The sequence below is a fragment of the Vulpes lagopus genome, chromosome 6 (genome assembly GCF_018345385.1).
Source record: "Vulpes lagopus strain Blue_001 chromosome 6, ASM1834538v1, whole genome shotgun sequence".
NCBI classification, from domain to species: Eukaryota; Metazoa; Chordata; class Mammalia; order Carnivora; family Canidae; genus Vulpes; species Vulpes lagopus.
The window spans coordinates 47,000,411-47,027,804 of record NC_054829.1 but is presented as its reverse complement, the minus strand read 5'-3'; the positions used below and the strand labels follow the sequence as shown (position 1 = coordinate 47,027,804).

Here is a 27,394-nt window from a genome sequence, read left to right as displayed (position 1 = left end):
TTTCACAGCCTGAGGGTTGGAGTTGACTGCAAAGGCTTAGAATGAGCTCACAGAATGAGCTGTGAGTGCCAAAAGCTCTGGCTCACCCTCTATGATGATTATCTAGGCTCCAGAATGCAGAGAGCAGACGTCCCTCAGCCTCTACATGGTCAGAGCATTGGGGGTGAGCATATGTCCATCCTAGGACTGACAAATGGAGCCCAGCCAGAGAAAGACCAGGATGCCATCCAGGACCTGGGAAAGTTTAGCTTTGACAAGAGAAGACATGGAGGAGCCTGAAATGAAAATAGCTGTAATAAGTCATCTATCACTGTATACAAACCATACCTAAAACTAAGTGGCTTAAACCAACAACAACCATTCATTTGCTCAGGATTCTGCAGTCTGGGCTGGAGAGATTTTTTTCTCTGCCCCATGTGGTGTAATGGGAGTTGGGCTCACTGACACACTTGCAGCCAGCTGGCAGGTTGACTGGTGCTGGAGGAGCCATGATTGCTTCACTGGCATGTCTGTCACCTCGGCTGGGATGACTGGACTGGCTGCACCCCTCTGCTTCTTGGGCCCTTTCAAACCAGTTCTCCACATGGCTGTCATCTGCAAGGAGGCAAGCCCAGGCTTCATGGCTTCTCAGAACGGTAAGAGTGAAAGTGGATGCTACAAGGTTCTTGATGCCCAAGACTAGAATTTTTGTAACATTATATTGGACCAAGCAAGTCATAAGACCAGTCCAGATACAATTTGGAAAGGGACCACACAAAAGTGTGAATTTAGGAGTGTGATTCACTGGGGGCTATTTTTTTTAGCAGTCTTTCAAAATAACTAATATTCAGTTTTTCTAGAGTCTGTATAATTCACGAAGGACATTTTCTTGTCCTATTTGATCATTGCAACTTCATTGAGATTATGGTAAGGGTATGGTGGTAAAAAAAATAATAAATTAATAAAAGCTCTGACTTATGGCATTTGTCACTCACTTTCCTTGGTGTAAATACTCCCACCATGGCTCATTTTAAATGACCAACACAAGATCACTGAAAGCAGAAGTGAGAGGAGGGCCACTTGGCAGCTGGCTCTCACACACCACTGTATACAGTGGGGATTAGCTCTACTTGCAGATGAGGTGATGAGACTTTCTCAAAATCACACACAACCAGTAGTAGCAGATCTGGAACCCAACCCAGATCCAAACTGTATGCTTTGGTTATAACATCACCCTATCTCATAGCAATTTTCTTAAACATCTGAAGGGCTGCTATAGAGAAGGAGTAGCAATAGTCTAGGTTGCCTCAGAAGGCAAAATAAGTGTCAATGTGAGTAAATTTCAAAGAGACAGATTTCAGTGTAAGAAAGTCAGTATGAAAATGGATTCTGTAATCATTAGCCATTCAAAGAGAATGAATTACTTTGTGCCGTAGCGTTGTCCCTATCTTAAAGGGTCTGTCAGAAGCCGGATCTTTGAAGATTTCTGAATCAGAGGAGGGTTGAAGGTTGGACTAGAGAGCTTCTAAGACCCCATAAGTCTTAGATTCTGATTGTAAGAATGTTCTTAATTCCCAAATCTAGAACAGCTCAATATCCTATTGAGACCAAAGAGTGTGAGAGAAGGGGAGAGAAGAGAAGGTGAGTGTTAAATCCTGGGAGGAGCTTGGCCAGAAGAAACATAGCAGTCCTGAGGATATAGGTCTCCTGAATACGTTCAGGTGGGAAAATGGGTCTTAGGAGGGTAGCTCTGGTCCAAGTGACAGAACCATAGGACTCATAACACAGAAGCACAACTTTTATTTTAAAGTCAACTCAAACGACAGCCCCCAGAACTTGAGTCTGAAATGTCAGGATGTTCTCAGGGTAGCAGAATGCAGCTATTGATATCGCCTAGCTCTGTGGATAAGGCTGGCTTTCTAACTGGGCTTCTTTAATTTTTGCTGAGGATTTGACATTTAGTCTCCTGCTCAGCCAGAACCTGCTGCTCCTGCCTGGCTGTGCTGCCCCACTTTTGCTTGGGGGTCTGGCAGTCATGGGCACTTCCCCCTCAGCCCCGGGGGCTTCCTGAAGCAGTTAAAGATTCTAGTTTTATAATGAGAACCACAAAACTGGAAGCTTTCCCAAAGGAACAACTCAAAACTTGAGGAATAAATCTCAGCCATTTGAGAATACACACCTGGGATGCTTTCTGGGATGACTCAGGCATCACTGGCCATGCCAAGAAATTACTCAGGTAATCATAAATCCCAGGAGCTTCCAGGGAATTCCCAAGACCGTTACTGAAGTAGATAACTCATCTCTAAGAGCAAGTCCTTTGACTCAAAAACGTACAAGTCCATGCATCTCTGATTTTGAAGAGCTGCTATTTTCCTGTGCTAAACCCAGAGGAAGGAAGGCAAGTTGACCAAGCCAAGCCTGGTCTTGCTCCTTCAGCTGGCAGCTCCCCCAAGTGAGACTAGCCCCATCAGAGACTTTCAAAGATGCTTTCACATCAAGGTTCCCAGATTTACTGAGTGACATGCTCCCCGAAGTCCAATACATCCATCACTCATGTGTAGAAGGGTCTGGAACGGCTAGGCAGGATGTGAAATAAGAAGAAACAATGGGGGACTAGTGGTAGGGAAAGCAATGATGGTCTCCAAAGCCACTTCCCTGGAGACACTCTCCTTTAGACCGTAGGAACCATCATCAAAGTACACACAAACCACTGCCAGCTCTAAAAACCAGGGGAACCCTCTCCCCAGGCTCAGAGTGCCTTCAGTTATCTTTGGTTTGCTCCTGCACAGAAATAGGTCTGAAAATGTCAGCAAAACAGGGTATCAGCAATTAAATTAGAGCTTCCTGGGATGCCTGGGTGGCTCAGTGGTTGATCCTGGGGTCCTGAATCAAGTCCCAAATCAGGTCCTGGCAAGGAGTTTTTCCCTCTGTCTATGTCTCTGCCTCTCTCTGTGTCTCTCTCATGAATAAATAAATAAATACAATCTTAAAAAAAAAAAAAAAGAGCTTTCCATTTCCTCACTCAGCAAATGGCTGGATTTGGGCATCCATCCCGATCATGGAACTGTGGGACGCCTGGGCCTGGGGCTGAAGCCAGCTAAGGGCTCTGGTGTTGGGGCTGCTTCATGAGATCCAAGTTCCTTTCTGGGTCTACTTCTTCTATTTTCCACTCTTCCCCTCACCAACCTCAAATCACAGACCACAGTAAACTTAAAGATCATGCTAGTTTGAGTACCTAACTTTACAGAAAAGAAAGTCCCAGGGAGGAGGAGCAGAGATGCTGACTTTTGAAGGACACTCAACTAGTTAATAAAAAAGTCTGTAATCAGATGGTTCATACCACTAAACTTTTCTGTGCATGACCCTCTGCCCCACTTCTCTCTTTCCCAAATGAGGCATGGGTGCCAGCCTTCCACATGGCAGTCACACCCTCACGTAGCTCTTCTCTCATGAGAGTGGTCTGTTTAACCAATAGAACATAGCAGATGGGATGGGATGTCACTCTGAGATTAGGTTATAAAACTATGGCTTTTGCCTTGGGCTCTCTCTTTTTCTTAGATCACTTACTCTGGGGAAAGCCAAGTGCCACAGGCAGGCAGGCTATGACAGGCTCACAGGGTGAGGGAATGAAGTCTCTGGCACAACCAGTGAGGAGCTAAGGCCTGCTGACAATCACGTGGCTAAGCTCCCAAGCAGACCCTACCCCAGCTGAGCCTTCAGATGGCTGCAGCCCTGGCCAACAGCTTCACCACAACCTCATGAGAAACCATGAGTCGAAAACACCATCTGAGCCTCTCCTGGATTCCTAATTCACAGAAACTGTGAGATGATCAATGTCTATGGTTTTAAGCTGCTAAGTTTAGGAGTAATTGGTTATATGGAGTAGATTAAAAACACTGGGGTTTTTTTCTTGGCTGTTTTTTTCCCCCTTGGAAAGAGAGAGAGAGAATGAGAGAGAGCTATGAAGGCAAATCCCAGTTTACCAGTCAACAAGACCCTGCACTACACTATTTTAAGAGATGAAACGCAAATCAGGAAAATAAAAAGGAAGCTTCCCTGGAGGCTTGGGGCAAGAACCTCATTAGTGCAGGATTAAGTGTCTTCCCAGGCCTCAGTGAAAGAGGCTGGGCTGCTAGAATGCACCAGCTCCTTTTATAGAAGTTGTGAGCCTGTGGCACATGCAAGTGCTAACTACATTAGATGCATAATGTATAAACCTTACAGAGCTTTTGAGACGGAGTTACTCTTTGGTGGCTATTTTGTGACTTAAGGGTGCTCCCTTAAGTTAAAGATGATTTCCTGTGATTCTGGTTTCCCATCTGGAGGATGGGGTTGGGATGGAGTTTCTGTGTGGTTTTCAGAGGCTTCAATGAAGGCAGAGCCGGCACTCGTCCTCCTCACCCTATTCATTCCCAAGTGGACCAGTCCAGCCCTGTCTGCCCAATAGACACATCCAAGAGAAGCTCTTTGAAAGGTGCCTCAGCAAAAAGCATCCTACAAATGCATACATTCCACAGAATGTTGTCTCAGGGGTGCTTTCTGACAGACTTTCTTGTTGGAAACTCCAAAATCTAGGGTCCTTATGCAATAGTCTCTATCCTACGCTCTACCCTATATGCTCAAAAGTGAGCTCCGTCTTGTTTTCTATCCAGAAAACCTATAGCTGGAAGCATAACGGGCTTTCCTGTGCCCAGAATGTGTTTCCTAAAATATAGCTAAACTAGGTTAATGCCTTTTTTCTTTTCTCTCTTTTTTTCCTTCTCCCCCCTCCCCCCTTGAAGTGTAGATTTAGAGCCCCTGGGAAATTTCCTAGCTTTTTATTTTAAAGATACAACAAGAACATAGCTGTACCTTCACTTACCGGAGGAATATCAAGCAGACAGGTCAGAAAGGTGGGCCCTGACCAGCTCTCCCAGGTCAGCCAGAAAGAGTAAAAGCTGGCCAGGACCCACCCCCCAAAGCCATGGGGTCTCACTATATGCAGTGATACCTAATTCATTTGGTGCAGGCGGGGGGCGGGGGTGTTCTGGAGGCACTTCCAGAGCTATTGTTTGCAAGCCAACAACCTTGTCTCTCCAGCTGTTCCTTAGTCTCTTCAAGAGACCAGGAAGTAGAAGAAAATGAAGAACTTGGAGCCAGAAGTCAGTGCCAACAGGAACAATGGGTGCAATTGTGCTTTTCACAAAGCAGCAACTGCTCTCAAGGAGGATGAAATGAAAGCATGTGTGTGCTATTGCAATCATGAGGATCTCTGCATGGGGACTTCCGGATGGACAATTCCAGAATCTTAGGGTGCTGGGAAGATTATCCTTCCAGAGAGATTCTATAGCAAAAGTCAGAGAGTGGCTAGTTGTTGGGTGAGCTCTCCAAGCAAGAGAAAATGCAAGCATGTGCTTTCTTCAAAACCAAGGTAGGGGAATGATGCTGCTGGACGGTCTTCATTTTAGTTCCTCCTCTTTCTTCTGTCTGTCTGGTCTTGCTTTCTCTCTTCAACATGGTGTTTGTGTTCTGTTTCTCACAACCTGCTATATTTACAGATCAAAAGACAAATTTCTAAAAACTCACTGACCCAACTCTCTCACCTCTGCTGATGACTCTCAAGAGTCTGTTTCTAGCCTTGACCCCATTCCCAAGTGCCTGATGAAAATCTCTAGCTAGATGTCCACCCTAAGTTCCATTTTTTTTAAAAGGCCATCCTTGTCTCAAAATGGTTCCAACTTCCAACTATGATAAGCTAGTAAATAAGGGATATGTTTTTTATTTTTAAAAAATATTTTTTTTACTCTTCACTTTCTTTCATTCCCCATTCCAACCTGTTCCCAAAACCTGGTACATCTTCCTTTAAAATGACTCTTGAAGTTCTCTCATTCCTTTCCAGGTCTTCTCTTGCGATCCTGCTTCAAGTCTTCCTTCTCAGACATTTGGTTCCTATCCCTATTTCTCATTACCTCTTTACCTCCACCACTCTCTCTCCCATTTATTTGAACACAATGTGATCTTCCTATCAGTCAGACAAGTCTAGGCTATGCTGTGATAACAAATCACTCCATGGGCAGCTCCGGTGGCTCAGCAGTTTAGCACCGCCTTCAGCCCAGGGCCTGATCCTGGAGACCTGGGATCAAGTCCCACGTCGGGCTCCCTGCACGGAGCCTGCTTCTCCCTCTGCCTGTGTCTCTGCCTCTCTCTGTCTCTCATAAATAAATATCTTAAATTAAAAAAAAGTTTTAAAAAAACCCAAAAAAACCCAAATGACTCCAAAATCTCAAGCTTAACACAATAAAGGCTAACTTCTTATTTACATTATATATTCATCATGTACTTGCTGTAGCTCTGCTCCAAGTTGTCATTCTGGGACCTAAATGAATGGGACCTTCCCTGTTTGGGACCATGTCGTTCTCAGTGCAGAGGGAAAAGAGAACATGTGAACCATGCTACAATCATCAACACTTTTGCCTAGAAATGGCACATATCCCTTTTACCTTTCATGGACAAAAGTGTCACATGCACAAGTCTGATGTTATCTAGGCAGAGATGTGTAAGCCTTTCATAGGAAAAGGAAATAAATGATTGTCACTATAGTCGGCCCCAGTACTTGTTCCTACATTTCAGTTTTCCTCTTTTCCCTAGGACTTTAATGCCATGTGTTGAAACCCCAGCCATCTCACATCCTGTTTATTCTCTTTGGCTCATAGTGATTTCTCTTTTCCATGACTTTATAATCAGTAGTCCCCTTACTGGATTTGTTTTAGGTGCCTACCTGCCCATGGCCCTTCAGGTGGTCTTGTGATCCACTACTCCTGGCCACAGCTCACTGGATCTTCAGGTATGACAAGTGACCCAAGGATAGCCAAAATACAGGCTCATTGAAGCCAGTGATGATGATGGCTAGGCTTCAATGATGAAGCCATCATCATTGAAGCCTAGGGCCTGGGCCAATCAAATATAGAAAGAACTACCAAACAATTACCCAAACAGAAGGAATGCAATACCACTTGGAGTGGTTGTTAAGGCTGAAAAGATGCTTAGAGGTAGAGTCAGAGCAGGTGGGAGATCTGATTCAGTAAGCTGAGGTTAGGAGAGAACAGCAGTTACAGGAACAGAGGATGTGGCATTAGAGGGAGGAGCAGAGACACCACGAGAGGGTGCAGGGCCTTCTGTGAGAGTGGCAGGGGTGCTCGCCAGTCCTCCATCCTTCTCCTTTCCAGTGCCAAGCACATGGGCACTTACAATAAATCCTTTTTGAGACAATTTGAGGGGTCTCTATTTTTATTAACAGCAAATAAAACCACCTTGCATTTAAAGAAACATTATCAATTTGTTTCATTTGAGTTTAGTTTGACCTGCCCATTTAGACTTCAGGCCCTCAAAGCAAGGTTCACGTTTGTGTCCTCTGTGAGCCTGCTCTAGTGCGGCATAGGCTTCCACACACATTCTATGAGTGGCTTGCCATCCATGTCCACAGATCTTTGCCTCATTGTCATCATCATCATCTTCTTCTTTGTAGCCAACTCTAGAAAATCAACCCAAAGCATTACTGCTGAATAAATAGGAAAGGAAATACACATTTCCTTACCCAGGAAACTGTCTCTAGGTCCACTGAGCACAAATTTCTGGGACCTTCATAGTTGACGTGCTGTGGACAGTGGGCACAGAGTGGACACTTCAGAGCTGCTGTAGCCACGTCTCCAAGCCTCTTTCAGCGCCACCCCCCCTTGGTAAGTTGCTGGATCTCAAATTAAGCCTCTTAAAAATGGGGTTACATCTGGTTATGGTGAGAGGAAAATATTAAAAGTGAAGAACTATTAGCTGAACAAGAAATGACACAGACGCTCCCTGCTCCTCACTCTGCTTAATAAAATGCCCTGTGTGCTCAAATCAGCCTGATAAAGTGAGTGGAGCCGGGAGCCAGCTCCTGGCCACTTGGACCACCCATCTGCTTCCATGGAGCCTTTGGATAGCTTTTGTTCCTCTTCCCCTATCCTTTCTGCCTTCCAAGCTCCCAAGTGGAAGGCAAAGTTGGGGGAACAGGGGCAGGAGAGTCCACATACAGCTTTTTCATGTGTGTGTTCATGCACACACAAGAATTATTCAATCTAGAAAGCCTTTAGTTAGAGTCTGAAAAGACCATGCACCACTTTCCCCTTCCCCTAAACATTGATTTGGGGTGAAAAGGAAAAAAAAATAGATGATAGAGATAAGTAGATGACTGATGATAGAGGGATAGATCGATCCACAACCAGCCCTCTCCAGTTAACATCAGCCCTTCACTCCTGGGAAGTGTACTTGTATGATTCCCAGGAGGTGAGCAGAAGAGGCCCTCCTGAAGGATTTGGCCCCACTCAATAAGCGGCTGGTTGTCTGCAAGTGGAGAGAGGACCACTTGGGTTTCTCTGTTAAATGGAATGATGAAGAGAGACTCCAGTTGATCTCATGGTCTTCAGAGCCTATGTGAGGCAGCAGGGAAATCAGCTGAGACCAGTGGCTGTCCCCAAGCTCCTCTGTTAGTTGACACTTAAGGGACCTTGTACTAGTTTGCTTGGGCTGTCCTAACAATGACCCACAGACTGGGTTAATTGATTGTTAAACAGCAGAAATTTATTGTCTCATGGTTCTGGAAGCTACAGGTCAGATAAAGGGTTGTCAATAGGGTTGGTTCCTTCTTCTTTTTTTTTTTTTTTTTAATTTTTTATTTATTTATGATAGTCACAGAGAGAGAGAGAGAGGCAGAGACACAGGCGGAGGGAGAAGCAGGCTCCATGCACCGGGAGCCTGATGTGGGACTCGATCCCGGGTCTCCAGGATCGCGCCCTGGGCCAAAGGCAGGCTGCGCCACCCAGGGATCCCGGGTTGGTTCCTTCTGAGGGCTGTGAGGCATAATCTCTCCCTAGCTTCTGGTGGTTTGCTGATATCTTTGGCATCCTTGGCTTGTAGAAACATCACCCTGTCTCTACCTTCACGTTCACTTGGTGTTCTCCCTGTGTGCTTGTCTGTTTCCAAATTTCCCCTTTTTATAAGGACACAAAACATGTTGGATTAGGATTTACCTTAATGACTTCATTTTAACTTGATTCCCTCTGTAAAGACCCTATCTCCAAATAAGGCCATATTCTGAGAGTGGGGGTTAGGACTTCAATGTGTGTGTGTGTGTGTCTGTGGGTCTGTGATGGGTTCACCATTTAACTCATACCTCATCTGACCCAGTATGTGAGGTCTGCATTCCTCTCCCCCCACCCGCCCCCCAGCGGCCCTAGTTTTATAATCAGACACACTGGCCTTCTCCCTTTGAGTCTTGACCTCTTGGACTCAATTAGCCAGAGGCTGCGGAAACAGGCTGATGAAGGCTGACACTGCTTAAACAGCTCAGTGCAGGGAGGTTCCATTAAAGCACTTCCAATAATTTTTGCGGGTTTTTCAAATTGGTGCATGTGATCAACTTTGCCTGCTTTTTCTAAATCTTTAAGCTTCTTTGGAAAGGATGAGAGAGAGCCTGGAAGGCTGACTACCTCCCTGAATTTTGTGTGACTCTGTAGCAGGACTCTCATCAGGTAGCCACTGAGGGAAGATAGCAAGAGCTCAAGAATCTTTGGGCTGAGAACTTGTCATTCATGGAGGTGGAAACACTGAGGTCAGGCCTAGCTCTGGTGTGGGAGTTAGGAAAGAGAGGAGGTACAGAGGCGAGGGGAGGACAGGTGACCAGGGTGGGGGTGCAGGGGGTCAGGAAAAGAGATTTGTTATTTTTACAGGCTTTTCTATAAACTAGGTAATTGTGGGTTGTGCCCTCAAAAGAGATAAACGTTCTCTTCATTGGGCTGAAGGGAAGTTGAGTGTAGTCGTTGGGATTATATTTGGCTTTGTGTAATAGAAAATCTGAAAATAATAGAGGCTTTATAAAGATTAACCTTTATTTTTTTTACATGAAAGAAGCCTGGAGATAGGCAATCCAGGGCCAGTATGCCAGTCTTATGATCTTCAGGGAACAAAGCTCTACTTAATATACTGTTCCCCCAACCTTAGCATGTCTCCTCATGATCCCTGATGGCTGCTCAGCCACCAGCCATCACATCCAGATACCAGGTAGCAGCAAAAGGGCTTCTCAGAGACTCCACACAGTTCTGCCTACATCTCATTGGCCAGGTGGTCATGTAATCTTTTCTCTGGGTAGCAATGTACCTAGCAAAATCTGGGGATTTGTTATTAGGAACAGAAGAAAGAATGTTGAGGGGCAAACAGTGGTTTCCACCACCACACTACATATGAAGAGGACCCAGTTACTACCTAAATTTCCAAGTTCATCCCCCCAAAAAGGATGTTTCTGAAGCACAAATTCTTTGTCCTGGAGAATCTCATATCCCACTGAATGTGAATGATCCCTCGGGCCTCAGCGTCAGACTCAGTTTCACCAGGAATCTTCTGGGTCCCTGAGCCTACATTAGCCTCTTTGTCATATGCTCTCACCACACCTCGTGGTGCCCATGTCATTATTGAATTATTGCAAGTTATCTGAGGACCGCTTTCCTTGTATACTGGACAGTAAGCCTGGGAGGGCAGGCGCTCTTGCTTGCTCACCATTATCTCCATAGTTGATGTAGGAGAGGAAACACTTGCCTCTCCCCTTCTAGGTTCTGTAGCTGGACCTAAGAATTAAACTGACATAGTAAGGCAGATTAACAGGAGAAAAAACACACATGTATAGTTTATGTTTTTACATACAGGAGTTTTTAGAAGGAATATGAGGAGCTGAAAAAGCTGTTAGGCCCAAATATACTGTGGGGAGAAGATAAAGAGGTTTGGACTAGAGGTAGTAAATTGTGGGCCAGTGACTAAGAAATGTATGGGGGAAACCAATAAAAGATACTGATATTAGTATTGTTTGTACAGGACCTTTTTGGCATCTTCTTCCAGTCTCTGGTGAGAGACACCTGTCTCTTCTCAGGGGAAATTTTATGATCTGCTTTTAGGTAAAAAAAAAAAAAAGAGGGGGGGCAGGTCAGAGAACCCTTCCTGGTTCTACTGTTTCTCAAGTGACTTCAGGTCAACATAATCATTAACAGTGGCATATTTTGGGGTAGCATGTTCTGAACCCCTACATAGACCTTCAATAAATATTCATTAGCTGACTGACTTTGAGTGATTAGAACAATAAAGAAGCCTCAGGTTCAAGGCCATTTCCCATGAGATTTGCCTAGCTGAGACGGGGGCAAACCTGGATTCTCCTGTGCTGCACACCTGTCAGGTTTCGGGCAGCTTCAGCACCCACACCGATGTCTGGGAGGGATGTGGGCTGAGGCTGTCAGACGAGCCTTTTTGAGGACTCCCATGGTAAATCTCACTTTACAAAACCAGCTCCTGGGCCACCTGGGTGGCTCAGTGATTGAGGTCTGCCTTTGGCCCAGGTCGTGATCCTGGGGTTCTGAGGTCGAGTCCCGCGTCGGGCTCCCAGCAGGGAGCCTGCTTCTCCCTCTGCCTATGTCTCTGCCTCTCTCTGTGTGTCTCTCATGAATAAATAAATTAAAAATCTTAGAAACAAAACAAACCTCAAAACCAGCTCTAGCCAGAAGCATGCCCAGGAGGGCAGCAGAACAGAGACTATAGTGGTGTGGGTGAGTTTTAGATCAGAAAATGCAACTGGCTGCTCAATGTTTTGGGAAGAAAAGTAGGTCACCTTCCTATACTCAGCTCAATGGCAACCCCAGGCCCTAAAGGGGAAGGAAGGGTTGCGTGATCTCTGATGTCACAGGAGGCAGACAAATTTGGTCATGCTCAGCTTTATGAGAACTACCTGCCCCACCCCCTGGCCATTCTCAAGACTCCCTAAAAATCAAGAAAAAAATCTGTCCAGGCTTTTAGGTCTTGGATACAGAATCTTCCCGGGGCCAAGTTTTTAAAGAAAGAGTTCATTTCAGCACCACCCAAACCAAAAGGCAGAACCCAGAATCCAGAATGGCTCCCAAACCCTCCATTTTAAGCTTGTCCAATTAAAGAAGGAGTATTCTGCATTCTGGCTTAGGATCATGGGGTTTTAAAGGAGAGAGCAAGTTTGTGGGAGCCCTGGCAGGGAGCCTGAAGAGGCCTCAGGGTGAAGCGCTGCCATGAGGCAGGCAGAGGAGAGGCTCTGTGGACAGGCCCCCCTCCCGTCCCCCAGCCCATGGAGAGAGGAGAGTGAGATTGAAAAATGAAGACTGGGCTCCAGTTTGGCCAACAAAACCCCCTGCGTCCTGTCCTTCCACATGCAGCGCTGTGATATGAGTCATAATGATCCGGTCATACTTCAACCACTTCTCCTTCTGACGGAGAAGCTGAAAGTGATGTTCCCCCTCAGTGTGATTTGGGGATCCTCTGGGGCAGGACGGATGAGGGGGTGCTGGCATCATCACCCTGCGGTTTGCAAGAGCCAATCACAAAATGATCAGACCTTTTTGAGCCTCTTGTGAAACCACTGGTAACCTGAAATCTGCCACGGTGGGAGTGTTTACACTGGGGAAATTGGCAGATACCACAAATTAGGCTTTTTTATTCCCCTTTTTTTCTCCAGAGAGCAGCTTTAGCGGCACACACTGCGTTAGTCATGAGGCAGGAGGCGCCCTGAGTGGGCCTGAGGAGACGGCGGGATAGGACCGGAGTGAGCAGTGCTGAGCGCTGGGCGCTGCCCCTGACATCCTGGTGACACCATCCCTCTCCATTCCATGTGCATTTCCTTGGGGTCAGTGTTTTCTCCGTGGAAACACCAAGGGCTTCCACTCCTGCTTTATCAGGGTACGGGAAGAAGTTTACTCTCACTGGCCCCTCTGCTCAAGGGCTCCAAGAGGATCATTTTCTTGCAGAAGGAGGAGAGAAGGAAAAGCTAGAGAGATGCCTCTACTGACAACAAGTCAACAGAAAAGCAGATATGGGCAGCATGACAGTCAAAGGCGGGCTTCCTTCATTCACATCCTCTGACAAAATCGGCAAGCCAAGGGTGCCATGAAGGCCACAGGTGACATTTCTTGTATGTGTGGATCCCTCTGCTTCAGACTCTGTTTTCAGAAGTCACAAAAGGTTGAAAAGGAAACAAATTATTTTCCTGAAAAGGATAATAAATGCGAACAGGAGGGGTATAGAAAAGGATTGTTAAATTTTATTGCACTGGCCAGCCTGGGGTAGACGGGGGTGCTTGTGGAAAAAGATTTCCAGGACTTTTCTCTGAGAAGTTTAGACTCTAGAGATCTAGAGAGGAGACCAGAAATCAGCTTTTTGTTTTTTTAAGATTTATTTATTTATTTATTTGGGGGGAGAGAGAGAGAGTATGCACAAGCCAGGGGAGGGGCAGAGGGAGAGAATCTCAGGCAGGCTCTCCACTGAAGGCGATCCCAGAACCCTGAGATCATGACCTGAGACAAAATAAAAAGTCAAATGCTTAACTGACTGAGCCACCCCAGTGCCCCTGAAAATCACCTTTGTTTTAGAGCCCTACTCTTCCTCTTTGGTCAGCTGCTGGCGGCCTCAGGACTGCACTCTGAGAAGCTGGTTAGAGATGGTCCCCAGGGGGATATATCAATGGTAGACTGATCGCTGGGCAGGACCCTCCCAGTGCCCAGGCTCTGCATTGCCTCACATCTTCAAGAGTCATCCACTGATACGTGGGCCCAGCAGCGTGCTGGGAATTACTGGAACAGCATAAAAACATAAAAACACGACAGGCTCTTCTCACCACTGTGAGTGGGGAATGGGGTAGAGCCTGGGAAAAGTAGTCCTTAGGCTCTGAGAGGAACATCTGGGTTGCCGTGGTGGAACCAGTGACCTGTAAGAGAAGTAGGGACTTCTAAGAGGAATTTAATCATCCTGATTAATTAATTAATTAAATCATCCTGAAGGATTATTCTGCTGAAACTCTGAGTAGTAAGGACAAAGCACTGGATGATTTGGTCAAAGTCAATGTGCCAGGCCTCAGTCTCTAAGCCCTGCCATTAGCTGCTCTCCAGCCCAGGAAGAGGCAGAGAGGGGAGTGTAGGGAAGCTCTGGGCTGTGCCCTTCACCTATAGGAGGTCAGCCCTCCAAACTCCTCTCCACCCATATTGACCACCCTGCCTGCAGCCACAATGCCCCAGGGCCATGCAGAGTGTGGGACAGCACCCCCCACCCCCATACAGCCCCCTTCCCCCCAGTGATCTAGGGATGACAGTGAATTTTCATATCTCAGCATAAGTGCAAGGAAGTCCTTCCCCCATGGGCTCAGGCAACCTTCTGGGAACTATTAAAAGCTGCCAGAAATCAGTTTTTCTTTTGGAAGCACCTCTTTATAAATGTAAATGAGAGTTTACATTTATAAAGCTTGGCAAAACTCATTCTAAGAACCAATTCATTTGCTAAGATGAGGTGAAAAGGGGCCATGGCTTCCCACAGATGGGCTCACTCTGAAGAGAAGCTCCTGATCCACAGTGGTCCCCCCCTCTGCTGTTCCCCCAGGAAGACACCCCACTCCCCATTCACATGGCCCAGTCCAGCCAGAGGACGTCACTGAAACAAAGAAAGAAAGAAAGACGCCAATCTTCACCTTTGCCTATTGTACACCACACCACCTGAGAACTCTACTGCAGCCCTTCCTTGACTGTGCGCTTTATATTTATTTGTAAACCACTTCCTGTTTCCATTTCTAGGTCAGAAACCAAGCCTACAGATGCACTCAGCCAGCTGGCCCAGCTATTATCACCTGTCAGAGACCATGGCAGTCTCTCAGGGACAGATCAGAGGATACAACTTGGAAGGACAAGATATTGGTTCATTCTTAGGAACACATATGAACATTCCTAGGCTTTTTGGAATGCTTCATGCCTAGGACCAGAAGGTTGGCATGCCTGGAAAATCTGTGACTTGCTTGGTTTGCATCTCTCTTCTGTGCCAATGTGCAACTCCTCAGCCCCCTGGAGGTACTACACAAAGGCACTTTGGGAAGGCTTTTTGTAAAGACCTGGCTGGAAACCTTGTTCTCCCAAGGGGCCAGGCCTGCCAGACCATCATCAGGCAATAGCTGGTAGTCCCTGAGGAAGACATGAACAAGAAGCCGTTTGAAAGCATTATCTTCTAGAAAATAAATTTCAAAACAAGGAAGAAACCACAGCTCAGACAGACGTGAGCGGATGTTCAGTAACCTGGGTTCATGGGAAGACCATCAAGAAGAGGTTTTGCACAATTCTTGCACCTTCCCTTCATGATTGCTGAGTTTACTCAACCTGATTTCACCCGGATTATTCTGATGCGACACTGAGTGCGAAGGACAAGGCACTAGATGGATTGGTTAAGGTCAATATGCCAAGTCAGTATGAGTCGCTATTTTGGCTTCTCAATTCCACTCTCTGAACCTTTTTTCTGTGGAAATGTATTGTAAGCTGGAACCCACCTGAGATGACCCAGAAAATGCTGAGCACCAATCTTCTCCCTATGCCTCTGAATGAATCAGGCATTCAGGGCTGTGTGGGGCCAGGGCCTTGGGGCAGAGTCCCTGTAAAGGTTGCACATGTTGCAGACTCCTGCATTACATTTTCTTCCACAGCAGGGAAGAGGGAAGAACAGGCCCAGAAAGGCCCAGAAGCTCAGGCCAGCCTAGGAGATAGGTATGAGGGCTGCTATCCTGAAAGCAGTCAGGAATGCAGAGACTGGCTCTCCAGAGAGTACCGTCCTGAGTTCAGGGAGGTAGCTCCCAAGAGAGAAACATATATTCTGAGTCTAGTCATGCAGAAAAGCAACAATGCCATATGCAGCTCTACAGAAAACAGAACACAAAAAATGTCTTCCTTTTAATTACTGAGGGTGTAGGGAAATAGGAACTCGCATACTCTGCTGGTGGGAATACAAACTTGGAAAAATTTGGTTGGTTGGCAACTTAGTAATGTATGTTGGAGGCAGAGACAATGCTTTGCATTCACCAAACTCTGTGTTTTCTTCCTGGACACATAGGAAAACTGCATTTCCCACCCACGGTTGCAGTTAGGAGCAGTCATGTGATCGAGTTCCAGACAACTGGAAACTGGGCAGAAGAAATATTATGAGTCAATTTCAAGTCTAGCCCTAAAACCACCCGTGCAGTTCTCCATTCTCTCTTTTCCTTCTCCTTCTCTCTCTCTCTCCTGCCCTCTCTCCTGCTCCCTTCATTTTCTCCTTCCCCTTTCGCCTATCAGCTGAAATCAGAGGATCCATTGAAGAACTCTAAATCTCTGGAAAATGGAAAGCCATCATATGAACAAATCCTGGATCCAGCAAACTGTATAGAGCTCCTTCTACCCCACAAACAGATGACCTACACTGAACTGTAAAATAAGAGAGAAATACATTTCTTTATTGTGCTAAGCCAATGAGATGAGGAAGGGGGGTGGTGTTACAACATTTAGCATATCTTGACTGATGTGATATCAAAATCCTTTAAAATGTCCAGAAGCTTTGACCTGGCAGTTACATGCTTTGGAACATAGCCAAAGGAAATAGTTAAGAATAGTCACTATAGTATTGATCATAAAAGAAAAAAAAGTTGTAAATAACATTAATTTCCAACAATGAGAGTCATTAAAGAATAATACAACTCTGCAAAGAAATTTTATGCACTGAATCTGATTGAAATGCATTTGTTGACATGAAAAATTTTCATGATATGTACATGAGAAAGAACAAGTAACAAAAACATGGCAAGCATGAACCTATAACCATTTATACACAGATATGCACAGGAAAATGTCTGGAAATATACCACAATAACAGTGATTATTTCTGGTAATAGGATTACAGATGGCTTTAAAAAAAGATTTTATTTATTTACTTGAGAGAGAGAATGAGAGTGAGAACAAGAGCGAGAAAGAATAAAGGAGAGAGAGAAAGAGAGAGCATGAGTGGGGTGGGGAGGGGCAGGAGGAGAGAGAGAAGTAGGTTGCTCATCCAGCAGGGAGCCTGATGTAGAGCTCAATCCCAGGACCCTGGGATCATGACCTGAGCCAAAGGCAGACACTTAACCAACTGAGCCACCCAGGCACCCCTATAGATGGCTTTAAAAAAAGATTGCCTCTTTTTTTTTTTTTTTTTTTTTTTTGCAGTTTTATGCTTTTGACAATGAGCATATATTTCTTGAGTTAAAAAAAATTTTTTTTTAAAGTAGCCTGCTGGAAATGGATAGATCTCCTTCAAGCTTGAAACCTGGCCTTGCTCTGAGTATAAGTGTACTGTGTGCAAGGGGAATCCAGGTTCCTTGATGCAAGACTGGTCAGGGACTAAAGCCCCACCATTTATGGGGTTAAACATCCATTTCATCTCCATCCATGGGAGCAACTCTCAGGCCCTTTGCCCAACCCTAGGGTCAGTCCAACTGACAAACTGCCCTGACTTTACGGAAGGAAACCTTTTTCCATCACAAGGTTTTCCAAAATTTCCTCAGAGAGTTGATGGGGCTCCAAACTCTCTTCTTTTTGGATCTGAGTTTGGATGATTTGGGAAAACTGTGGCCACAGATTTCCCGCCCCCACAGTGAGCTGGGTGACGCAGCCTGTGCCCCTGCTGTGGGGGCCAGGGCAGGAAATTACACTCTAACTATAGGTCTTTATTCAGAAACCCAGCAGCTTCACCACAAAATCAATTTGAGAGCCCTGAAGCCTTGACGCCCTGACCTACAAGATCAAAGAGTCTCATGCAATCTCTCCAAGTGAACTTTGAACAAAAAGCAATGTGGCAGGGTTTTGTTTTGACCTTCCCACCACCTGATCATGCCAGAATGAAGTTGTGACTGCAACTTTTTTTCTCCTGCCGAATTATCCCCTGTCCTTTTCAGCAGACCCTCAGACAGAAAGAATAAGCCACTGAGGTTTCCTGTTGAGGAAGGTTCATTGTGTTCTGTGAGGGGACCAGACATTAACACAACCCATGCATAAGTTTTTGGTGTAGGAAGAGCTATTTTAGTTGAACTTAATGACTTTTTGACAAACCGCATGTCCCCAAAATGAAGACATATGAGGAAGAGAAGACTTATTTCTGACATGAGATCTTGACGCATTGCATCAGGAAAGGGGCTTCCCCTAGAGCCAATGAAGAGTAAAGCCTGAGGGCCTGAGAACACCTACAAGAAAGCCTTAGCAATTATTTTCCATCCCTCTCCATGACTCAGATTCCACCTGCCCGTTGAGGCCCAGCTGAAGAGACGGCTCGCAAAGGCCTCTGAAGGCAAGTTAGGCCCCACCACTCACGCTGCCTTTCCTGTCTCCAATCCCTTTCCAGCGCAAAGGTTGTCCCAAGCCTGAGTGCCGTGGGCTCCACGTGAACACTTTCTGGCCCAGCACAGTCTGATTCACCTCAGTGTCCAGTTTAGGATCACTCAGGATTCCTACCCACTCCGGGTCTCAGTCCCTTGAAGATTCCTCTTTTCCTTGGGTGTTGGGAACCCACAGTGATAGCTAAGCACGTAGGCATTAGAGCTGGAGTGCTGTGTGAGCTTGAGCAAGTCATTAGCTTTCTCTGAATTTTTGTTTCCCCTGGCTCTCTGTGAAATGCTTTAATAGTTGTGAAAATTAAATGAGAGAATTCATGTACATCACACTCAAAGAAACATAGTGTTTGTTTTTAAAAGCGGCCCCCAAATTCTCTGACACACCTCCTTGAATCTGGTCTCTGAAACTGCCTGACCAGTAGAATATAGGGAAGAGATGCCACACCAGTGTCTGGCCTCAAGCTTCAGAAACTGGCAGCCTCCGTGTCCTGCCTCCCTCTTGGAACCCAGATGCCACTGTGAGGAGTCTGGCCACACCGAGAGGCATGTTCTGGCAGGAAGCCCCAGCTGAGGTATAAACCAACAGCCAGCATAAAAGTGAAGAAGCTTTTAAGATGACTCCAGCTGCAGCCACCATCTGACTGTAACCATGGAAATTGAAGAGCACAAGCCCTGAGCAAGAACCGCCTCGCTAATCCCAGTCAACCCCCAGAAGCACGAGCCATGAGAATAAAATGACTGTTGTTGTTTTAAGTTCCACTGATTTTATACTCAGCCACAGATCTCAGAAGACTCACATTGGTCCAAGCCATCCTGGCCCTCGTTGGCCGTCCTCCTTGGCAGCTGGATGCCAGTCATGCTGTTTCTTCCTCTCCAGCTTTGCCCTTCCCTGTCGACACAATTGCAGGTATCTGAAGCCAACTGTGGACCGATTCAAGTTTTCTCCCCAGAGGAAACGTCTTAGCTCCTATATAAATCAGTGCATTCAAAGAATTGCTTGGAAGAAAGGGTACTGCCCAACTCTGTGACAAATCAGCCTCCTAAAATCATGTGCTGCCTTGGTCTGTTCACTGTATTTTCCATGGATATTAGGTCTCATTTTTCCAAAAAGAATGTTAGTTTCTTTAAAAAAAAAAAAAAAAAGATTTTATTTATTTATTCATGAGAGACAGAGAGAGAGAGACAGGCAGAGGGAGAAGCAGGCTCCCTGTGGGGTGTCTGATGTGGGGCTCTATCCCAGGACCCTGGGATCAAGACCTGAGCCAAAGGCGGACAGACGCTCAACCACTGAGCCACCCAGGTGTCCAAGAATGTAAGTTTCTTAAGGGCAGGGACCCTGTTTAAATTTTATTTTTTTAGCAAATTGTAATTTTTGAGAAAACAGTGGTCACAGCAAATTGGAACCACTTGAATCTATGAAAAAAAGCCTAAGTCCATGATGATGCTCAAAGGGGACAAATGGTCAAAAGTGGGCTACAGAAAAGTCACACTGCCAATATGAGTCTACTGGTGCCCAAACTCAATAAAAGAAAAAAAATGGGGATAAATTACTCTTTCATTAAGACAGGATGAAGATGGTTCATATAAATGAAAAGTCCAGGGATTGGAGAGTTTCAATTGTTTCAGACTGTTTCAATAATGTCCCCTTACTAGGTCATTCAAGTGGTTATTGTAGCCTGTCCAAGATGTTAGAACTATTTTACCTGCTGAGGTGATAATTGCAAAAACCTTGACACTTAGGTCTGGGGCTGGATTGCATGAATAGTCAGGCCTGAATGATATTCAGTGGCCACGCTGGGGGCTTGGGGGATGAAGGTGCTGCTGGGGAGTGTCATGTACTCCACATGATGGCTTATGTACAAGCCACTATCTGGAAGGATCTGACAGGATGTCTCTTGTTCTGTTGGAACCATCTCTGTATCTTCCCCTATCGACTGCCAACCAAGAAGCTTAACCTGCTCTGTCCCTATTCACTTCCACTGGTCAATCAATGCCTCTCCCAATGGGACAACGCTGCACTGTACCCACCTCCAGGCTGGGTGGCGGCAGCTTTTCTCTGACCCAATGGCTTTCCCTCCTTAATTTTATCCCAATCATTACTCTGCTGTGCTGTGTCTGCATGTATACCTCTCTCTCCAACAGACTACGAGCTACTTGACGGTCCTGACAGTCTGTTTTCTCTTTTGGTTCCCAGGAAGTAGCAGGACCATTCCCTGACACTAAATAAAGTTTTTTTTTCCCCACGATTTATTTATTTAAGAAGGAGGTGGGAGGGGTGGGAGAGGGAAAGGCAAAGGGAGCAGGAGAAGAGAGAGACTCCCAAGCCGACCCTCACTGAGCGGGGCGGGGGGGGGGGGGGGCAATGTGGAACTCGATCCCACAACCCGAGATCATGACCTGGGCCAAAATCAAGAGTCAGACACTTAACTGACTGAGCCACCCAGGCACCCCTAATAAAGTTTTAAATAACTAAGTGAATGAATTAAGTTCCCATTATTTCCTTAAAATGTCAACCAACACAGGCTACCTGCTTTTTTCCTCATGTGCTGTTTCCTTATCTCTGAGAGAACTGTGTTTTCTGTTTCGTGAAGCTTTCCCAGCAGTACACACAACAGGGTGGCAGCAAGATCAGCTGCAAAATTTGTCAGATCCAGTGAAAAACGAAAATGCCTAGTCACAGTGTCTGTGGGAATCCTACTTCAAAAACTATTAAGAATTTCAAACATGTGACAGCAGAGCACTAAATCAAGCACAGTGTCCTAAGTACTGGGTTCCCTGTGGCTGCGGAGGTCGCATATCCATAGATGTGAGGAAACCACCTTTCCCTTTCCATGTGTCTTAGACGGGACTGATGCCAACACTGCGACCCCAGGGGCAGGTGATCCTGGTCTGGTGAACAAGGGCATCACACCACCCAGGTCACGATTGGTTCAGGGATGGGCATGTGACTCCAGTTGAACCAATGAGAGCCATACCTCAGAATTTTGCTGCCCGAAGAAAGGTACTTTTTGCTGGTGAAACCAAGTTGGCAGGAAGTAAGCCTAGAGCCCCCTGGGAGTCACCCACTGGGGAAATTCTGCCTGAGATGAAGCTAATCCTGAAAATCAGAGCTGAGAAGATGGAGCAGGTAGGGGAGAGATTCTTGCCAGCATCATTTAAGTAGCTGGTTGAGCCCACTCTCTGGATTTTTCATTTTTAAAAAATCTGTATAAACCAATACATTTCCTTAGCTTAAGCTACCTGGCCTTGCATTTTAGTCACTTGTAATCAAAACAGACCTCCAACCAAAGGGTTGGAGCTTAATAAATACCTTTCAGTTTGAATAGACCAGCAGGGCTTGAAGGAATTCATTGTTTCCTTCTAACGCTTGTCCTTTGCTTGGTTCCATTTGACTTGAGAATCAGGACAAGACACAGAATAGTCCAGAGAGACTTTAACTGTGTTATTACAATGAGAATTTAATAATATGTTAAGGACTTATCTCTTATTCGTGCTCATTGTTTTGTGTGTAGTGGGGGACAGGGTTAGGAGCACGGATTTGAAGGCTTTTTTTGCTTTGAAAACATTACATGCTTTACTTTTACAGTATGGAAGAATGTAGTTTATTATTTAAAGGATTTGAGAAGATGTAATTCAAGCCAGTTTACCTTTCCACAGCCTGGAAGGGCACCAGTCCCGTACAGGTCATGCTGACTAGACATGCTAACCTTTCATCTAAAGCCAAGTTTGTGGAGCACGAGTCCAGGCAAGCTCTGCTCTCCCTCACCCCCAGGACTCAACCCACTACTTCCTCCACTTTCTGCTCAGAAGGGCTGTGCCAGGGCAGCAGGCCTGCTGGATATGTACCAGCTTGGGCCTAACCATGCCCCACCTGCATCCTTTCACATTTCTTTTGGAATCCTGAGCAAAGGTCTCAGATTGCTGACCCTACTGCCAACAGCAAACATGATCTATCCTTTGGATATGTTGGCAGGAAAATAAAATTTTTTATTTTCAGGCTGGCCAAAATCTGAAGGCCAGTCACCTTCCCTCATGATTTCATCCAAGCCATCCTTCTCTTCTGCCCAGAGTGAGAGCCTCATCTGTGCTCTGCTTGATTCTCAGAAAGCCCAGCATTGCTCTCTGATGCCCCTACACTTGTCTTTCCTGCTGCAGCCTATTGGACAACTGCTTCCTTTGGGTCACCCTACCTTCTCCGTTCCACCGCCAACCATCTCTCCATCCTACCCCTGCAGACTCCTCACTGAATCCTTTTTGCCTTGGTTGAAACTAGATTTTTACAAGGACATCACCTTCCCCCATGGGCCCCTCATAATTCTCAGGTGGAAACTTCCAGTGCCTCTTCCCAGTGCTGGTCCTGTCATCATCCTGGGAAAGTTTAATTTTCCTATGGGTGTCTCAGCCAGTATCCTACCTCAAGTTTGTTTACTTTCTCAATTTCAGTGATCTTTGTCCTCTACCCACCTCAGCCAATCCCGCATGTTCTCCAACTCAGAACTGAAGTGTTAAACTCCGACATCCCTAAACTTGTTAAGACAAACAACAAACAAATCAAAACCTCTGATATCCCACTTTCTCACTTCTGTTCCTTGGTAACCTGCATTCACAGTGTCAAACATCGCCGTCATTGCTTTATTGAGATTTCTGGTCAATGGTCAACTCCATCATCCCCAAATTCTTATACCCAGCAAGTATCTACTAGGTCTATGGGTACTGCCAGGCAAAGCTCAAGAAGCTTCACTCTAGTGGGAGGGGGTTTCAATTACCTCGTGCTGCCTAACATCCAAGACTTAGGGACTTCCAGCAATAAAATTTATTATGTCTCACAATTCTCTGGCCAGGAGTTGGGTCAGGGTTTGGTTAGACAATTCCTGCTGCTCTGAGTGTCAGCAAGGCTCACTAACTCATCTACATTCAGGCATCACGACCTGTGTGTCACTGGAGTGCTCCTCCACATGGAAGCTTAAGCTTCCTTGAGGCATGGTGGTCTCAGGGTAGTCAAACTCATTACATGGCAGCTGGCTTCCAAGAGTAAAAGTGGAAGCAGACAGGGCACCTGGATGGCTCAGTGGTTGAGCATCTGCCTTTGGTTCAGGTCGTGATCCCGGGGTCCCGAGATCGAGTCCCACATGGGGCTCCTCTCAGGGAGCCGGAGTCTCCCTCTATGTCTCTCTCTCTCTCTGTGTGTGTCTCTCATGAATAAATACATAAAATCTTAAAAAAAAAAAAAAAAGCGGAAGCAGACAACTCTCCTGAAAGTTAAGCCCAGAATTGAGACTGCATTCTTTCTGCCACATTCTGTCAGTCAAAGCAAGTAATAAGAAATCAAAAGGCCAGATTCAATAGACAAAGAATTGGTGAGTGGAGTAACGTGCATACAATGAGGGAAGGAATTGGTAGCCACTGTTTTTTGAGACTATGGACTACAGAGGAGGAATAAAACAGATATATATGCAAATAAACAGGAAAACACCACATAGTAATAAGAGCTGCTAAGAGATTTGAAACAGGGTGTTTGTTAGAGAACCACTGCGTAGCTCCTGTATATTGAGGGGATCGTCAGAGAAAGTCTGAGAAAATGGTGTTTCAATTATGGCTTGAAAGGCAACAATTGCCAGCTGTGTGAGGACCCAGGCAGGAGGAAGAGCCAGCACAAAAGGACCATGTGTTAGGAGTATAGACAAGGATAGAGAGTGCAAGTGGAAATGAGGTCAGGTAAGTGGGAATGGCTGGATCAGGTGCACCTGGGAGAGGAGATTGGCTTGTATTCCAAGAGCAGCCACTGAAGGGCTTTAGCAGAGAAGGGACATAATACAAGTTACATTATTAAAAGGTCCTCTGGCTGCCCTGTGGGGAACAGGCTGTGAAGTACAAACAGGAATCAGCAAGACCAGTGAGGGGCTCCTGTGGGAGTCCACAGCAGGGTAAATAGTAGCTTGTTTGGCAGCTGACTGTGGGGAGAAGAATGATGTCATGGTGTGATACTTTGTCTGTGGTTCCTAGTCACAGAAGACAGAGAATAAGCTAAGTTAGAGTAAGACAAGATGGAGTCACAGGGGCCAAAGTGAACTCCCATATTAGTTGCTTGTTAACGACCAATGTAGGACTTCGAGTGTGCCCCTATAGATAAGCTGTGTGAGGGATAGTTAAATAACATTTGTTTGGAAACATCTGTGGAAAGACAAGTAGGACCAAGACCATGCTGATATATGGCAAAGACCATTAGGCATAACCATTGGACCCAACTAAGCAGACCCTTAAAAGAAGCAGTGGCTTCGAGGCCAATGCACCACCTGGACTGAACCTGTTCTGAGTTGCCTGCACAGAAGGTGACCTGAACGCAGCCCAGGCCAATGCGTGTCACCAGTCCCTCAGACCAGACCAGGCCCTTGCTGTTTGCCTCCTCCACAGGTCCTCTTTGGGGTGGCTCATTAATCCTTCTAACTTTCTTGTGTGATAAAGTTGTGCAATAAACCAAGTGATTCTTGAATGGGATGTTGGTGCTAGGTGGTTCCTTGAGACGTGCCTCAGTCCCAGAACCTTACCTGGTCTGGCCATTCTTCAGGCTTCAGGAGACGTGCTAGAGGGTTGGGCCATGCAAAGTGCTTGGGGCTGGAGCCTGTTCCCTCTTGGTTCAAGTCCCCTTCATGCCTGCGTGATCCCTGGAAAAGCCTCCTGCCTGGTCCTCACCAATGCACCCTGCACCCAGCCATCGCAGTCCACGCCTCCTTCACCAGGCTCCTTAGAGTTTTCCAGAGTGTTTTAAAATTCCTTCTCTTTGCCTCCAGTGTGATTCTTCTTGATAGGCTCTGCTCCCCTCCCCACGCGGGCTCCTTTCCAGTCCCTGTCTGCTGTCTGTTGGTTTGATCTGATTTCCAATCCACTTGTTTATGACAAAAATGAAATGAAATTGTCTTTTACGAGGAAAGTTGTTTTGATTAAGAGTGAAGTCAGCTGTGACAGGATGTCATCCTCTCCTCTCAGTAGCATCGCAGCCCAGCCCCCCCCACCCCCCCACCCCCCGCCCCAGCCTCTCAATACACACGCACTGACGCCGCTTCTGGGGCGGGGGGCACTGGGCTATAAATACCCAGAGCTCGCGAGCGCGACCTGAGACGTTCAGTCTGGCCGTGGAGACTTTGCTCATTTAAATAGCTCTCTGAGGGCCTTGGGGCAATTAGCTCCTGCCGGTAAAAGTGGTTCTTTTACCGTCACGGGTAAAAACCGGTGCAGCAACTCCCGAAAAGCAGATCCTCTCTGAACCGTGCCCGCGTTGCCTAGCAACGTGCCCTGGCAACGGGGGACTCTTACTGCTGCGCGGGCCGCCGGGGGCCGCGGGGGGTTGGCCCGAGCTTCTGGTCGCCCGAGCTGCAACCGCGTGCAAGGTACGCACCTCCGCGAAACGTGGACCTTCTTCCTGTCGTCTCCCTTGCTTGGCCCAGCAGCGTGCTTAGGCTACCACTGGTTGGGAGTGTTATTGTTTTATTGGCCCATTAAGAGACACTATCCCGTCTGCTATTGGCCTGTGGAATTCTCCCAGTGAACCTGTGTTAAAGACCAGCTGGGTCTCCGGGCATTAATTTACCTCCCGGAACAAAACACTGTTCCGCAGGTGCCCTGTGCTCCAGCCCAATTATTCAGTGTTCCCTGACAGCCTCCTGGTTTGTGAACCTGTGCCTGGCACGTACTGTGTCTTCCTAGAATGTTCCTCCTCCACCTCCATTCATCATCACCCACCAACTTCTAGTCCTCCTCCTAGATGGAACAGGTGGATCATCTCTTCCACAGAGCCCTTCCCGGAACCCCAGTTTTATTTACATGCACCCAACAGCACCACAGATGTCCAACTGCTTGCCTGTCTCCTCCAACTGACTGTGGGTTCCTTGAGGACTAGGACCTAGCGCCGGCCTTTGTAAGCGGAGAAAGCGAGAAATTTAAGATGCTATCATCCCTTTTTACCCTTTATCATCCCCGTCGTTTACCTTTATCATCCCCGTTTTACCCTTTGAGCCTGAAAACGTCCGTGACAGGGTCCAGTCACCACAGAACGAGGATTTGCTAGATCCCTTCATCAAGTTCCTCCCGCCTCCCAGACTGATTCTGAGCAGCAAAATTCATTACTTAAAAGACCATAAGGCCTCCAAGGCATAGAACTTTCTTTCCTTTCTGCTCAAGATTCTCCAGGAAGGGTCTCTGCGCAAAGTATCAACATCATTGCTAATCAGCATACTGGAGAATTAGTACCCAAATGCCTTTTCCGCCTGCAAGACGGGGTCTCTGGGAAAATCTGAAAAGCCTAATACTTGCCAATATGAAATTCATGGTGACTTTTAATGGTTAATACATCATAAGCTGCTGAGTTTCAAATCTATACTTAGGTCTGGTCCTTGCAGTGAGCTTCAGACTCTCAAATCTGGTTGCCCGCTGGACTTCCCTATCCAATGTCCCTCAAACTTGGGAGACTTAAAATCAAACTCCTCGTTTCTCTTGCTGGGAGTCTACCAGAAACTCACCAGTGAGTCATCAATGAATATTTCTTGAGTTCTCTCTCTTCATTTCTATTGCCAGGATCCTGACCCAAGTGCTCAGCTTCTCTGGCCTGCACAACCACATCAGCCCCTTCCTCGGGGGCCCAGCTCCTAGCTTGGCCTTCCCAGTTCCCAGGGAATCTATGTGAAATGCAAATCTGATCTTGTCTCTCCCTTGTGTGAAACCCACAAATTGCCCAACACAGGTTGTCAAACCAGTTTGTGTCTGAATCACCCTGAGAGCTTCTTAACTTTGCAGATTCCCTAGCCCTTTTCCAGAACCAATTAATCTAGGATATGCTGGGTGAGGCCTGAAGGATTCTGATAGAGCTGAGACGGGTCCAACCTGAGAAACACTGAAAGCCATGGACGGAATATAAGCTGTCATTCATTTACCAGACCTTTCTCAGGTGTCCCTTGCCCTCTTAGGAGAGGTCCTCCTCGCCTCTCCACCCTCATGCACCTCACCCCACACACCCTGATCTCCATGGTACTTTTCATCTTTGACCTTTGCTTGCTACTGCCAAGAATATCCTCTCTGAAAACCTCTTTCAACGGGGATAATTCTTATTCCTCTTTCGTAACTTTGCTACTCAAAGCATCTGCATCACCTGGGAGCAGAATCTGGGCACCTGGGTGGCTCAGTGGTTGAATGTCTGCTTTTGGCTCAGGT

At 46.4% G+C, this 27,394-nt stretch overlaps 2 long non-coding RNA genes across 3 annotated transcripts; one reads left to right on the top strand and one right to left on the bottom strand.

Annotated features, from left to right (window-relative positions):
- The first annotated feature begins 546 nt into the window (after positions 1-546).
- LOC121493841 lies at positions 547-12,714 on the top strand. Of its 2 annotated transcripts, none has more exons than XR_005988570.1 (4): positions 547-635; positions 5,059-5,389; positions 6,729-6,802; positions 12,512-12,714. It is a non-coding gene; the product is annotated as an uncharacterized LOC121493841 (long non-coding RNA). The 2 variants fall into 2 exon arrangements; XR_005988569.1 differs by lacking the exon at positions 12,512-12,714 and adding an exon at positions 7,571-7,694.
- A 453-nt stretch (positions 12,715-13,167) lies between these two features.
- Positions 13,168-25,628, bottom strand: LOC121492415. The gene is made up of 3 exons (XR_005988230.1): positions 24,739-25,628; positions 18,991-19,082; positions 13,168-13,756 (listed from the first exon to the last, which is right to left on the bottom strand). It is a non-coding gene; the product is annotated as an uncharacterized LOC121492415 (long non-coding RNA).
- Positions 25,629-27,394: the final 1,766 nt, after the last annotated feature.